The sequence below is a fragment of the Condylura cristata genome, unplaced genomic scaffold (genome assembly GCF_000260355.1).
Source record: "Condylura cristata isolate star-nosed mole 26May11 unplaced genomic scaffold, ConCri1.0 scaffold00006, whole genome shotgun sequence".
In the NCBI taxonomy this organism is placed as follows: domain Eukaryota; kingdom Metazoa; phylum Chordata; class Mammalia; order Eulipotyphla; family Talpidae; genus Condylura; species Condylura cristata.
The window spans coordinates 53475394-53491172 of NW_004567107.1; the positions used below are offsets into that span (position 1 = coordinate 53475394).

At 40.0% G+C, this 15779-nt stretch overlaps 1 long non-coding RNA gene across 1 annotated transcript; it reads right to left on the reverse strand.

Annotated features, from left to right (window-relative positions):
* Window positions 1-9901: 9901 nt before the first annotated feature.
* On the reverse strand, window positions 9902-15291 carry LOC105853311. The gene is made up of 4 exons (XR_001145146.1): window positions 15157-15291; window positions 12321-12415; window positions 10995-11088; window positions 9902-9934 (listed from the first exon to the last, which is right to left on the reverse strand). It is a non-coding gene; the product is annotated as an uncharacterized LOC105853311 (long non-coding RNA).
* Between the last annotated feature and the right edge of the window lie 488 nt (window positions 15292-15779).

Sequence of the window (15779 nt, forward strand, 5' to 3'; positions counted from 1 at the left end):
TTGTAAAATTTTAACCCCTTGACAGAGATTTCCAATTCATTGCACTTTTCTCTTTACAGTCAATTCCTCAAACATTTCTAATTTGAAGTTGAATTGAAACTTCCCCAAGGGGCTTTCGAATGTTGTTAGTTGGTTCCCTTTTTTCAGAGTGAGACTTAAGCCCAAATCACTCTTGGATGATAGCTGTCCGTGTTTATTAAGTAAGATGTCTAATTTCTTTTTAAGGTATAGTTTATGCCTAAAAAAAGGAAAGATACTAAAATCATCACATCTGCATTCCAGCTTTTTCTTATGTTAAAAAAAAAAAGGTACTTAAACTAGATTATTTGTGCAAACAAGTTGTGCCAAGGCCTGTTCCAGGTAGGGGTTCTGTGGACCTATCCCCAAATGAGTGACCGACAGAAACTCCAGCTAAAGTTGTAGTTGGAGCTTTTTGTTGCCAAGGGTGGCTAGCATCGGACTGGCACCCCTGACCTCAGCCTTCAGAAGGGGAGCAACTTTGGTATTGGAGCTGAAACCTAGTAGCTGGTTTTGTCAAGCTGTGGTATTTGAAACATGGTAAATCCTGGAGGTGTTCACCTCACTAATTAATGTCACTCTGTAACTGGGTGGTCCCCAGGAAAAGGGGAAGTTTCAGGTTCCTTACCCCACCCAGAAGTAGGGTGGAGCTGAGAAAACAGAAGAGAAGGAATCTGAGGAAGAAGGAAGCAGGTTGGAGAGCCAGAAGGAGACCTGGGAAGCCACATGGATCAGCTAGCATGAGATGAAGAAACCTTGTTTGTTTCTTGGCCCTGGACTGGTTGAAAGAGATGTGGGTGAGAGACGCATGGGGAGGTGACTATAGCAGTGTTTATATTGATTTTGATCTTGCTCCTTTTCCTCCCAGACTTGTCTGACCATTTCTGACCCTTTTCTATGGATCGGGGCCAGAGGCTGCTTTAGTCTTGTGGCGGGTTTTCAGGCCTTGATTCGGACCACCTCTTTTGGCCTTCAGCAAGAAAAAAAAAACATGGCGTTCTTCTCCCTTCTCCCCATCATCTACAAATTATTCAAAATAATATACAACACAAAATCATAAGGTAAATGTTAGGAACTCCAAAAGGTCCTGGGCTTGTGTGTTTCTCCCCCTTACGTTGACATACATCTTCAAAACTTTTAGCAAACAAATTACTTTCTTTTTGTCACTCCAGCTCTGTTGGTACTCTAAGCAGATGTCTGATGTATCTGTTATTAATCTCCCCTCGCCCTGATGCAACTCAGCAGCAATGTGCTGAATTTTGAGTAATGATTTTTCCCCCACTTCTCACTAATCTGACCTCTTATTTTGCAAAAGAAGATTCATGCCCTTTCACCTACAAAGTCTTCAGTTTTTCCTTTCTGTTTTAAACCTGTGAGTCACTTGTCTTTATGAATGAGTAAGCCTCCTTTTGCTTTTCTGTGCCTGTGAAGGAGAGGATCCCAGGGCTTAATCTTGGACCCAAGCCCTCAAGGCACACAGAGAATGGGTTTATCAGTGCTGCACCTTCAGCTTTTTCAATCTTGATGCCTCTGTGAAAAGTTGGATTTGGTGACAATAACACCCAAGCCCTTTCAGTGATTCTGGTGGTCTCTAAATTTGAGAACATTTGTTTTTCAGAAGCCTGTTTTCATGATGTGTGGGAGAACTAGTCCATCAGAATCACCTGTGGAGCTTGTTGTTACACCTTCTACCTCAGTCTACCCCAGAACTGCTGACTCAGGATTGGGGGGGGGGGCAGGACCCTGCATTTTAAACAGCAGCCTTTTGAATAACAGCACTTCACTCTTCACATAGCACTTTCACATACTCTTCCTACTGGAGCCTCACAATGTCCTGGAAACTGAATGAATTGGGAATTATTACTCTTATCTTAATCATGAAGATACAGCCTTAGTGAATTGATGTGATTTGCCCACAGTCTTGTGACTGATTAGAAGTTCTGTGTCACTGTTAAATCAGCCCTGCCTTAATGCAGCTAATTAAGCTAGGCAAGTCTGGCTATCAGGGACATGACCTGGGATAGTTACCTAATTTCTTCTTGCCTTAACTCTCTCATCCATAACTTGAAAGCAGTAATAGTCCTTCATGAACTAGATAAAGAGTGTTATGGTGCTCACTGTAGTCTTTCCAACTTTTAAATTGTTTAAAAATAAAAAGTTGTGGCTCTCCCTGGTGGCGCAGCAGGTTAAAGCACAACACTGAAAAGCTAAAGCCGCTTCCGCATGAGTTCGATCCCCGCCTGCCCTGGAGGTGATTACATAGCGTGGCGACCTCTCCTGACCCGCCCGCTGCTCCCCTCAGCAGTGTACTTTGTCGATCTGCCTGTTCTGCTCCCCACTCTATCTCTGGTGAAGCCTCTCACCGCCCCTGAGCCTCTGGCCTGTACCCCAGTTCTGTATGCACAAATAAATAAATCTTTAAACAAACAAAAAAAAAAAGTTGAGGATATATGAACTAGGTAAAGGATATTATGGCGAACTAGGTAAAGGGTATTATGGTGCTCACGGTTAGTCTTTCCAACTTTTAAATTGTTAAAAAATAAAAAGCTGAGGATACATAGCAACAAGAGAATGAACTGCTTATAACTACATATAGGTAAATTAAAGCAGTCACAATAATACTCTATAGAAATAAACTAAACTCTGCTGTTAGAAGGATAGAGTTGCTTTGAAAGGTGGAGAGGACTAGTGACTGCAAGGAACTACTAGGGGCCTTTTGGTTTCTAGTATTTTCTGTCTCTTGCTATGAGTATTGGTTACATGTACGTGCATTTTGTGAAATTTCATTAAATTGTTCTCAAGTGATTTTTATATGTAATACTTATGTTAAAATGCTTTTAATTATGTTTTTAAATAATATAATAATTTATTTTTACATCTTTTTGTGCCTTTTTCCATCTCAGTTATAATCCCCAAGGGCTCCTATCACCAAATCACCCGTGTGCCATCACCATAGTCCAGTGCACTTCCCTCCCCCCCCATTTTGATCCTATTCCCCACTCCACCCCCGTAAAATGTCTCTGGTATATAGTTGTTGATGTTAAAATGTTTTTTAAAAGTTGAGCAAAGAGGCTCTCCCTGGTGGTGCAACAGGTTAGAGAGCAGCACTCAAAGCTAGCTGCCGCTGCTTCAGTGTGAGTTCAACATCCGGCCCCTAAGATGATCCACATAGTGCAGTAGACCTCTCCTGTCTCTCCCACTGCACCCCTCAGCAGCGTATTTTGGTGGTTTGCCTGTTCTGCTCTCCACTCTGCCTTTGGTGAATCCTCTCACCGCCCCTGCACCTCTGGCCTGTACTCCAGTTCTGTATGCATAAACAAATAAACCTTTTTCTAAAAAAGAAAGAAAGAAAGAAAAATGCAGTGCTTACCTTACTTAGTAAGGTTTTAGGGAGGATTAAATGAATCAATCGATTCTGTAGTTAGTATAATGCCATATATAGAAATGGTAGCTATTATTAGTGTTTCCTAACTATGCCCAGAACCTCTTTGCCTTAAAAGCCTAGCTGCCTATTAGCTGAAGAGAGCTCAGAGCATAGGGAAGGGAAAGGGCTTCAAGGAACTGGTGGTAACCATGTTGTCAAGGACGCATTTCCCAGGATTTCCTGTCATTTCTCTTCCCTCTCCCATAAGCACTATGTGATCCAGGCACAGCTACCTGCAGGTGCTTCCACATAGCGCTTTCACTCTCCATCCTCTCTCTGGACATATCCATTCCCTCTGCTGCAATGCCTGCCTACTGGCAAACTCCACTCACTCTAGACTCACTCTTTATCATAGTGAGGGCCCCCTCAGCCCTAAATGACAGACCTGGGCCTCAACACTCGTTATGTCCGACTTTGTAATCCACATTGTTTCTCTCTGCTTGGACTGTACTCTTAGGCAATGAATACACTCTATCATTCTAGGTCTCAGTATCTGTACAATGAAGGTGTTGGCTAGCACCTGGGGTTTTTTTTAGCTATATTATTTTTATCCAAAAATGTTACAATACCTTACATTTTTATGGCTTTACAATGCCTTTTCTATAAACATTATCTCAAACCAGGAAGGTGCCTTTTGCTAATCCTATGATAAGACAACTCCATCCAAACACAAAAGAAATATGTCCTTTATTTCTTCTTTTCCCTTGAGATTGAAATTAAATTATCTTTCTCGTGTCCAGAGATAAGGATAATGGATCAGGAGGATTGAGTCATGAGTCATGAGACTAGAGGATTTCAGTTTTGTCCAGTTCAAACTGCTTCAATGTGGTCATTAATGACCCAATTAATCTACCTTCCTATTCAGTCTCACCCTTGCTCCTCTGTCATTCCTTTATCCCCTTCCACATACTGTGAAGAGGAATGATAATGCCTTTTCACATGGACTTCACCTTGACTTGGTTTCCAAGCAGACTGACTAGTTTCTGACCAGTTGAACTTCCCCTCTTACCTATGCCCCCTTCCTTTCTCTACCTGAAATTTATCACTCATGTAAAAACATTCAAAAGATAGATTGCATCAAATTTCAAATCTAATTTCTCATCTAATCTACTGTCTGCCCATTCCCAACTTGTGGATGGTTGTAGGCTTGAGATTTTTTACAAAAGATTTATTTAATCATAAAGAACTGGAGTGTAGGTCAGAGGTACAGGGGGCAGGGGCAGGGGTGTGTGTGTGAGAAAGAGGATTCACCAGAGACAGAGTGGGGAACAAAATGGGCAGATATACTGAAATACAGGGGAGCCGAGGGGGAACAAGAGAGGTCTGCTGTGCTATGTATGTTAGCTCCCTAGCTGGCTGAGGATCTAACGGGTGCTGCAGTGGCTGGTGATAATTTGATAGTGCCGTGTCTTTAACCTTGGCACTACCAAGAAGGCCCAGTTTTGAGATCTTAAAACTGAAATGATCTTCAGCTGTCACCATATATATATTTTTATTCTCTAAGTGAATGCAGTTATTAAATTAAGTCACAATTATAGCTTACTTTTCATTATTTATAGCCAATTGATTTCCCACAATGGTGAAGAAACAGTTCTTAAATAGCAATCTTTGTGGATAAGGTATTGCACTAGAGCTTATCCACTACAATAAGCTTTGTAGTTTCTTACTGTAGCAAAATATTGTGAGGAGAAAACATTGATTTTGAAATCAGAGTCCCAATTTTCCTTTCCCGGTTTTACTGAGATATAATCAACATTGTATAAGTTTAAGATGTACAAGTTAGTGATTTTTTTTATAACACTAGTCACTTATTTATATATAACATATTGAAAAAATAATTACTACAAGATTAGTTAACACATCCATCACCTCATATAGTTATAATTTGAATGTTTTTATGACAAAAACTTTCCAAATATCCTCTGTTAGCAACTTTCAAATATACAAAATAGTATCTATAACTAATAACCAGGCCCTTTGTTGTAGCTCCAAAACTTACTTACTCTCTAACTGGAAGTATGCACAGAATCCAAACTTTGTATCTATGCATGCTATACTATGATGATACTACTACTACTTATCTCAAAGATTATTGTGCAGAAAAATAAAACATGTAAGACCTCCCTGGTGGCACAGGGGTTAAAGTCTCAGTACTACTCAACTATTGCCAGCCACTGCAGCTTGAGTTCAATTCCCAGCCAGGGAGCTGACTCCCATGGGGCAGCTAACTTCTCCTGTCTCAATTGCTGCTCCCCTCAGCAGTATATGTCAGCAGATCTGCCTGCTTTGCTCCCTACTCTGTCTCTGGTGAATTTTCTCACCCCTTGCCCCAAACCCCAGTTTTTATATGCATAAATAAATCTTTAAAAATAAATAAATAAAACAGGTAAAGATCTCCAGCAAACTGCCAGGCAAGTAATAGATACTCAACCTACTTTGATTGAAACTTTTATTACTGGAAAAATAGAACTAGTTAAAAATTCAGGTGATGTAAATAGACTTTTCCAGTAGGAAGAGTCTACTGATAACTATCCAGTGATCTCTGTGTGATTCAGTGCTTATGACAGATTGTGGGGCCTCATCCGGAAAGATTCAACTCATTGAATCATAGGATTAAAAAAATAGTTCAGGGCCCTCCCTGGTGGCACAGTGGGTTAAAGCACAGCACTGAGAAGCTAAAGTCACTTCAGCATGAGTTCAGTCCCTGCCGCGAGGTGATCCATATGGCATGGCAGACCTTTCCTGACCCGCCCACTGCTCCCCTCAGCAGTGTACTTTGACAGTCGGCCTGTTCTGCTCCCCACTTTCTCTCTGGTGAATCCTCTCACCACCCCTGCACCTCTGGCCTGTACCCCAATTCTATATGCATAGATAAATCTTTTTAAAAAAAAATAAAGAAGAAGAAGCTAAAGCCAAAGCCACTTCAGCATGAGTTCAATCCCTGGCCCGGAGGTGACCCACATGGTGCAGCAGACCTCTCCTGACCTGCCCTCTGCTCCCCAGCAGTGTACTTCTTCAGTCTGCCTGTTCTGCTCCCCATTCTGTCTCCGGTGAATCCTCTCACAGCCCCTGCACTTCCGGCCTGTACCCACCCCAGTAATGTATGCATAAATAAATAAATCTTTAGAAAAAATAGTCCAAGTCATTCTGATGTAGATAATCCAAGAACTACATTCTAAAATACTGCAGTCAGTGTAAGACTCTTGTAAGGAGCAATGTAGCCAAGTTATGTACTAAGGCATGACCGGGAGCAAAGTTGAAACCAAAACCTGAGATGACCTCTCCACAATGTATATGAAACACAGCTCGACAAAAAGTTTGTTTCATTGAACCATTTTTGCATAAATAATAGCCTATTATAAAATATATCTATGAAACTCATAACGCATGCCTATTGACTATCTCCAACACTAAAAAAAAAAAGAACTAAATTCCCAATCGCAAGAACTAACAACCCTAAGAACTGATTACAACTTTTGAAGTCAAAGTTCTTTGAGCTATATATCATGCTGTTTATTAGAATACATGTCTAAATGTCCTCCATAAAGCTTGTTGAGTGAATGTTGGAATAAAGAGCAAGAGGGAATGAGGTAGTAAGAAAGAGGAGAAAACAGAAAAGGTGAACAGAAAGGAATTGGGGAATTAATCTTGATGGATGAGGAAGAAGGGTTAGGAAATTAAGAAAGTCTGTCCTAGACACACACACAAGCATTTCCTAGATACTACCTACTTGCCCACAAAGGACACTGGGCCTCTGGTTAGTATTTTATCCCTTTTTTGATCTACCTTGAGAACTGAGAATCACAGTCAGATCATTTTATTTTGGAGCTACAAAGCCCAAATGACTATGAACTCTAGAATTTTGTTTCCTAAGCCAAATTCTACCTAGCCTTATTAAAGATACTTTTCACAAATTATCATGGTATTTCAGGCAGGATATTGGTGGGTAATCATTATTAGTATATAACAAACTTCCCACTTAATGGACTACCCAGATCAGAAAGCTTCTATAAAAACCAATGAAGTCTTCATCAAAAGCTCTAAACAAGGCAAATTTAGAGTGAAGTTTGACACGTCACATTTAGCATGTTGTTTAACAACTTTTCACAAACCAAACCTGACTTTCAGGAAGTGAAATGAAAAAGATAGGTTTATCTTTTTGAAGATCCAGCCTAAAAAAAGGAACTGCTGCTTCTTTGAGGGGTTCCTGGTAATACAGGAAAGTCCGGTTTGCCTGACATACTGCTAAGCACTACTTTGAAGTCAGGTCTCAACAGGTTTTTCTGAGCTTAAGGGCGTCAAGCCTGTACTGAAGGTGGAGAGGAAAAAGAGGACATAAAAAACAAATTGAAATTTTTTCCACATCACAAAGTGTCTCTATCAAGGTGGCTAATGTATGTCAACATCAAGGAATCCCTTCTCCTGGGAACCAAGAGAAAAATCACTCAAAATCAGGAAGGAAAGATTTCACCCACACATCAATCCTGCTCCTCCTGACACATTCTATTAGAGTGACACAGGCCCTTCCTGAAAAAAACAATGAAATGTTTTGTGGACTAACAACATAGCTTAAAAACTCTCTCCCTGGTGGCACAGTGGGTTAAGGTGCAGCACTGCAAGCGAGCTGCAGCCACTTCAGTGCAAGTTTGATCCCCATCCTGACAGGTGACCCACATGGCACGGCAGACCTCTCCTATCTCTCCTGCTGCTCCCCTCAGCAGTGTACTTCATTGATCTGCCTGTTCTGTTCCCCACTCTGTCTCTGCTGAATCCTCTCACCATTCCTCCACCTCTGACCTGTACCTCAGCCCTGTATGAATGTATAAATAAATCTTTAAAACACAAATGTAAAAGAAAATTCTACATTTTTTTTAAAGATTTATTTATTTATTCATATAGAACTGGGTACAGGCCAGAGATGTGGAGGGTGAGAGGATTCACCAGAGACAGAGTGGGGAGCAGAACAGGCAGATCGACGAAGTACACTGCTGAGGGGAGCAGCGGGTAAGACAGGAGAGATCTGCCTCACCATGTGGGATCACCTCTGGGCGGGGGATCGAACTTGCACTGAAGTGGCTGCTGCTAGTTTGCAGTGCTATGTCTGCGTCCTAACCATTGTGCTGCCGGTGAGGGCCCTCTGGTTTTATTTTTTAAGTATTTGAATTTTGTAAAGATACAGAAGCCAAAAGCTTCAGGAATAACAACTATTATATTCATAGGCTACTTCTACTTTCCAGTTCTGGAGTTGGATTTGGGAAAGATTCTCTACCTAAATCAGCTAATTACAGAGCTAATATTAGCAGTCCTTAATGACTCAACAAACAGCTGAGCAAGTTAGGAAAAATATGACTTTATCAACCAGTTTGTAGAACTTCTCTACTCTAAGCTGTAAAGTGAAACCCATAAGGTCAATATCAGTTTTTTTCATCCATAGTAAAAAATTAATTGGTTCACACATTTGACTCACACACAAGCTCCACATTTGACTTAATACTTCATTGAAGAAAAATCCATAAAGCTTTAGGTAAAGACAGAGAAACATCTATCATGATTTCCAAAGTTCAGTGAATAGGTAGAACTGCTCTAATGTAAATATTATGAAATTCATCAAGAATTCAGTCTTTAAAATTTAGGACCCCACTGGTATTGAGTAATCTTGGTGTCATTTTAATAGATCTTTATTGAAAAATTAATCTTTTATGAGACTCAAATGTCAGAACTGAAAATTAGAAAAGCATGTAACAAAAATTATTGCCTATGGGGATGGCATCCCTGAAAGCAACATCACTTTTGCAAGGTTCCATCCAAAACTTTAGTTTTAGCAAGTTAAAACACTCTCTCATCTGTTGCCCAAGAAAAAGAAAGAGAAGGCCATTTTTCTGAAACCAAAATATAGATAGCTAGCTACAGTCTCCCATTCATATTGATAACTAAACTTCTGATTTGCTATAACAAACAAGAAAGTAATAGTGTATGGACCCAAAACACCTCCCCTCCCTACTATTTAAGAAATTTCAAGCTGGCCTTATAGGTCACATATAATTTTGAAAAGAAAGACAAATAGCTAAATCCACATATACTGAGGTCACATAGAGCTGAATTAAGTAGACAATATTATATATCATATTTGTTGATTGTTTTCTTCTTTGCACCCTACCCCTCTTAAAAGCTTTCTGTTTCTGAAAATAATCCTCTCAGAATTGAATAGAAACTCTAAAGAAGTCATTTTTTTTTTTTAAGATTTATTTATTTATTCATACAGAACTAGGGTACAGGCCAGAGATGCGGAGGGTGAGAGGATTCACCAGAGACAGAGCGGGGAGCAGAACAGGCAGATTGATGAAGTACACTGCTGAGGGGAGCAGCGGGCGGGTCAGGAGAGGTCTGCCACGCCATGTGGTCACCTCCGGGGCAGGCGGGGATTGAACTCATGCGGAAGTGGCTTTAGTTTCTCAGTGCAGTGCTTTAACCCGCTGCGCCACCAGGGAGGGCCTAAAGAAGTCATTTTGATGAATGTTTGGGATATGAAAGAGGTTTTGGGAGAAAGAGGATACTGGAGATAAATATAATTTCCTTTATTGAAGTATCATTTGTTTTTGGTCAATGAACACTATAATCTCTAATGTCAAAAAAAAGCATTTTGTTTGATTAGAAAAATAATATGTAAAATATAGACTGTTTATTGAAGAAAATTTTAAACATGAATAAAATAATAATAATCAGACATAATTCTGTCATCAAGAAATAAGCATTGTTGATTTTCTGGATAATAGCATTCCCATAATTTTTTCTGTTAATATACCTGTCTAGTATATCTATCTTCTGCAAATACATGTCCCATTGGCTGTTTACCAACTTACCCACTTAGCTCCTGTCTCAGCAATGACTCTAGTTGAATCTCTCTCTCAAAGGAATTATAACCACTCAACCAGGGAAAAAAACATGTAACTAGATTTTTTAGTTATTTATATATTTATTTATTTTATGATTTTGATCAGTGTGTTTTATGACTGAATTTAATTTTAACATATTCATGTTATAAAGTAAATATAAATAAGTGATCTGGCTTCTTAATTCATAACACCATTTCCTATGAAAGGTAGAAATAAGTGTAAAACATTTCTCAGACAGGGAATACAGACAATTTCATCACTTTTATGTTATTTGTTTCTTTTATACACAAACACACTCTCAGCTTGGTGCATATACCTCAAACTGCCAAGAAATCTGTTTGTAGTGTAATTTATTTGGTCAAAGATATTGTGTTTTCAGACACAGTCTGCTTCAGAATCATAAAGCATGCCATCTTGAGAGAAGTAACAAATAATTGTCAATTGCAATCTGGAGCAGTCAGTCAGGGATTGTAAAAATCTTCCATTTTACATGTTATATATTTTACAATATTTGCAATGTTTGATGAGCCTGAATTTCAAATACATTTCTTACAATATTTGAAAATGTTTATATTTTAATACATTTTGTATGATGTTTGAAAATGTTTGCTAAACATTTCTACTTTTGTAAATGGAAAGTCTAAGAGAGAAATACTTACTGTGAGAAACTTGAATCTGTACCACTCACATCATGGATAGGGCAAAGCTCGCCCGTTTCACTCTTACTCCTTTTCAACATTTCCATTGGGTGATCTAATTAATGCAATAAGAAAAGGATATAGAAGGCATAATATTGGAATGGAAGAAATAGAACTATTTTTGTTCATAGACAACATGATAGTCTATGTAGACTATCCTAAAGTATCAAAGAACTCTTGAAACTGATAATATAGGAGGGACTCCTGCAGGATACATGGTTAGTAAACTGTCATCATTAGCTTTATGCCACACTTTCTTGTGTCAGTCTGGCCTACCTTTGAGAATTCCTAACCTATAATCTCCAAACAGCCACAGGAGTCCCTGAGACTTAGCAGCTCCTCACCAAATCTCTGAATAGGTAGGACTAGATATAAATCAGCCATAATTCTGTCATCAAAAAATGATAGACGCCTCCTGAGTGCCTCCCCTTTCTTTCTTTTCTTTTCTTTTCTTTTCTTTTCTTTTCTTTTCTTTTCTTTTCTTTTCTTTTCTTTTCTTTTCTTTTCTTTTCTTTTCTTTTCTTTTCTTTTCTTTTCTTTTCTTTTCTTTTCTTTTCTTGTGTGTGTGTGTGTGAGAATCTTTCTCTTGGGTTTGCAGGCACAATCTTCAATCTTCAGAATGAACATTTTGCCTTCAGGTCCTTTCCTACACCTTCTCCTGCATCCACCTCTCACCCCTATGTTTTGTTTACAACTGATTCTCAGGGGTCTTTGAGCAAAAAGGCTAGTGGCCAGAGGTTAACCCAGCCTTGACTATTAGCAACAACAAACTTTAGGCTTCATCAAGTGCGGGGATGGGCCCAGGAGATCCCTCCTGACTTGCCTTCCCTTAGTTAGCAGTATATTTCGATAAACCTGACCCTTCTGATCTCCACTCTGTCTCTAGTGAATTCTTTCATCTTGTGCCTCGGCCTACACCCACTTCTCACCACAATAGTTCATCATCCAAACGAATGACTATGAGACCTGGTACTTCGATGTAGACTGGGCTTGGGAACCCTTGCTCTGTGCCCCCTTCCAAGTCCAGCTCTGTCTCCCTGAGAGGAGGCAAGAATGTGGATATAGATCCCCAACCCTCTTCTAATCCAGAAACCACTGTTTTTTTTCCCCACTCTCTTTTGATTCTTTCCTTACAGGCCAGATGAGTTTTTGTCAGGGGAAATGTTTCAGTTTTACCCTGGTTCTCTCAAGGCTTGGGGGGCTTAGAACAGGAATAGGTAGGTGGACTCCTCAGAATGCATGCAGGAAATGTTGGAGGTGAGATGAGGAACTTTGAGGTATACAAACCATTCAGCGCATCACATGTTGGCAGGGAGCCAAAAAGTCCTTTTCCATGACACAGAATTCATGACACTGTGCAGGCAGCTCTCTACAAGGCACCACTGGAACATGACAGAGAGAAAGTTCATAATCCTTGTTCTTTTTTTTTCTTTTTGAAAGATTTACTTATTTATGCATACAGAACTGGGGAACAAGCCAGAGGGGCAGGGGCAGTGAGAGGATTCACCAGAGACAGAGTGGAGAGTAGAACAGGCAGATGGATGAAGTACACTGCTGAGTGGGCCCCCTGGCCAGGGATTGAACTTGTGCTGAGGTGACAGGGGCTCACTTCAGAGTGCTGCACTTCAACCTGTTGCGCTAGCAGGGTGGGCCCTCATGACCTTTGTTCCTAAAAGCCCAAAATAGCTAGTGTCTTGAAGATTCTGACAATGTAAAGGGGCAAAGTAATATTGATCCTTCCCTCTCTCAATATTTGCTCGTACATGTAGGCACCAATTCCCACTAACCACCAGTGTGCCTACAATTCCTTGAAGATACTCTTCATTTTTTCACCAAGTTAAAAAAAAAAAGGGCTCAGGCTTGCATTTTCCACTGGCCTCACTTTCATTTTCCTCTCCCCACACTTCCTGTCTTCCTAGGGACACAAGAGCAGAAGGCAAGCGTTCTAATGCTCTGGTCAGCTGCCTATGAAGGTGGCATCCACCCAAACAGTTAATTCAGGTTGCTTCGAAAGCCTCTTTACCAGTCTTACTTAGCTGCCCTGTTTTCGCATCTTACTTCTGGGTCAATCCCTCCCAGAATATTGACCCATGAAGAGTTTCTGCTTTCTTTGTCTGCCAAGTGCACTTTAGGAAGAAAGTTCTAATTGTTCTGAAAAAACACACTGTTCATTAAGAATGAACTCCCAGTGGTGTCCTGAGAATGCCTGCCAGCCAGTACCAGGAAGAACCTATTCAGTAGAAGTAAGGGCCTGTCAGTTTCTCTCCCTCACCCCACATTATGTTAAATGCTGTCCCGCTCACAATTTACAATATCCCCATTATTCTGGTGATATGATTCTTTTTTTTTTCTGGTGATATGATTTCAACAGACTTCCTCCTTAGACTGGCATCTGTGAGTTTTTGATATCCCCAGTCAGAGCATACAGGTTCCTGGCAAATTTTCTTCTGACATAAATTCTTGAAACTGTAGATGGCAAGTGAAGTTGCAAACTCCAGGCCAGTATTAAAGACAGTGAAAAGTGGATATGGAAAATGATAAAAGACAAATTATTAAACAAAGAACAACAACAAGAGAAAGCTTGAAGTCTATAGATAAGCTGAACAGAAAGCTTTGTGAAACTGTATCTTAAAAGTTTACATAATTTAATAAGACACAGTAACATTTTAAAAATAATATAATAGTTTATTTTTACATTATTTTGTGCCTTTTCCTATCTCAGTTGTAATCCCCATGGACTTCCCGTCAACAAATCACCCATGTGCCATCACCATAGTCCAGTGCTTTTCTGTCTCCTCCCCCCATTTTTGATCTTATTCCCCACTCCACCCCCATAAAATGTCTCAACACAGTTACATTTTTAATAAGATAAAATAATTTGTGTGTTAGACACAAGCACATAATTGTGAAAAGAAAGATATAATGCACTGACTAGAAGAACTACTTGGAATCCTTAGATTTATGTTTAATGCCAAACAGTACTAAACTTCTAGGAAATGTGCTAAGAGAAAACAGGAAGGAACTAGACTATGATGCAGAGGGTTAAGGAGAAGTATGTGTTTTTTGGCTTTTTTTTTTTTTTTCATAAAATTATTGGGGTATAGGTCAGAGGTGCAGGGGGTGAGAGGATTCACCAGAGACAGAGTGGGCAGCAGGACAGGCAGATCAACTGAAATATACCGCTGAGGGGTGAAGATAGGAGAGGTCTACTGCACCATGTGGGTCATCTTCCAGGCTGGGAATGAAACTCAGGCCATCGGGGTGATAGCACTGAGACTTATCCCGTAGGCCACCAGGGAGGACCAGAATTATGTTAGATTGCAGTTGTTGGGGCACAAGGGAGAATTCCTCCACCCCTTTGGTTGGGGACTGGTTGAACGAAATTAATATCAGATTCGTAGAAGAAATAAAATAATATTTAATTACATATATAGGAAGAATTATATTTATGGAGAAATTCTATAATTTCTCCATTTGCTCCATTTGTTGGGGCAGAATGAGGCTTTGCATCAGAGCTAAGGACTGGGGTAGGGTCCTGGGACATTAAGGAGAGAGAAGAATTTCTCACATGATGGGGATAGATGGCTTCATGGAACAAAACCAGGTACTCTAGATGTTTCCCCTACTTTAATATAGATTTGGAAAATGAAAATATTATTTCTGCACATGATCCTAAATCTGTATCATCTTCATTCTTTAAGCTCATGATATCAATTTCTCTTAAGGTCCACAGGGCCTCAAATGAATTTAGCTCCATATTCCAAAGTGGCAAATATGTAAGAAAAAGTATGCTTTCGGGCTCTTGGGAAAAGCCTACCAGAACAATAGTGGGGAGGCCTCCTATACTATGAATTTAAGTTCAGCAAAGATATTGGGGAGCACTTAAGTTATCAGATCTCCAGAGAATGAGCTGCCTTTATAACCCTGCTGTGACCAGGGAGCAGAAGCATGGGAAATAAGACCTCTACTCAAATGCAGTGATGGATTTCAGAATGCAGCAATACCCTCAACCACACCTTGGAGCTATACCTTGCTCCCTGTAGTTGGAAGGATAACTTTTAACAGATGGCCATGCAATTAGTTTCCTTTTCAGTAAAATAGGGCAAAATCCATGCCAACTTACCTTACTTTGTGGCTCAGAGGAGGCAATGTTCATGAATGTTTTATAAACTCTGAAGTATGGAGCTTGTCCAGTATTATTTACACAGACTGTGGCCCAGCTACGGATGAAGTTCTTCACTCCAGATCTCTGTCAACTTCCTTTAATGCAAGTGGTGGCAGTGGGAACTATCTGACCTGTGTGTGTGGTCTGCTCTCATTCTTTCTGGACTCCCGAATCTAGTAACCTCTGAGCCCAGCCCTGTCTGGAAAACAAGGATGGAAATGCCAAACATGTCCTCAAATAGACAAAGCCAGTTGGATGCTGGTGGGTCATTCTAGCCTCACAATGCCTTACTTCACAAAGCTGGATTTCTTGTCCAGCCAAGAGCAATGCACAACAAATCCTGCAACTGAATACTTACAACACTATTTGGAAAAGAGTTGGACTATTAGATTGTACGAACTTCGTGTTTTTGGTTTTACTTATTTATTACCTTTTGGTTTTGGTTAGGTGACACATACAGTGATCTGATATTCCCTATACTTACAAAAAGGAATTCAATAAAAAGTCTCCCTTCTACTTATCTCTGCCACAAAGGTCTCCCTGTATTGGAGGCCACCAATGTTGCTATTATCTTCTGTATA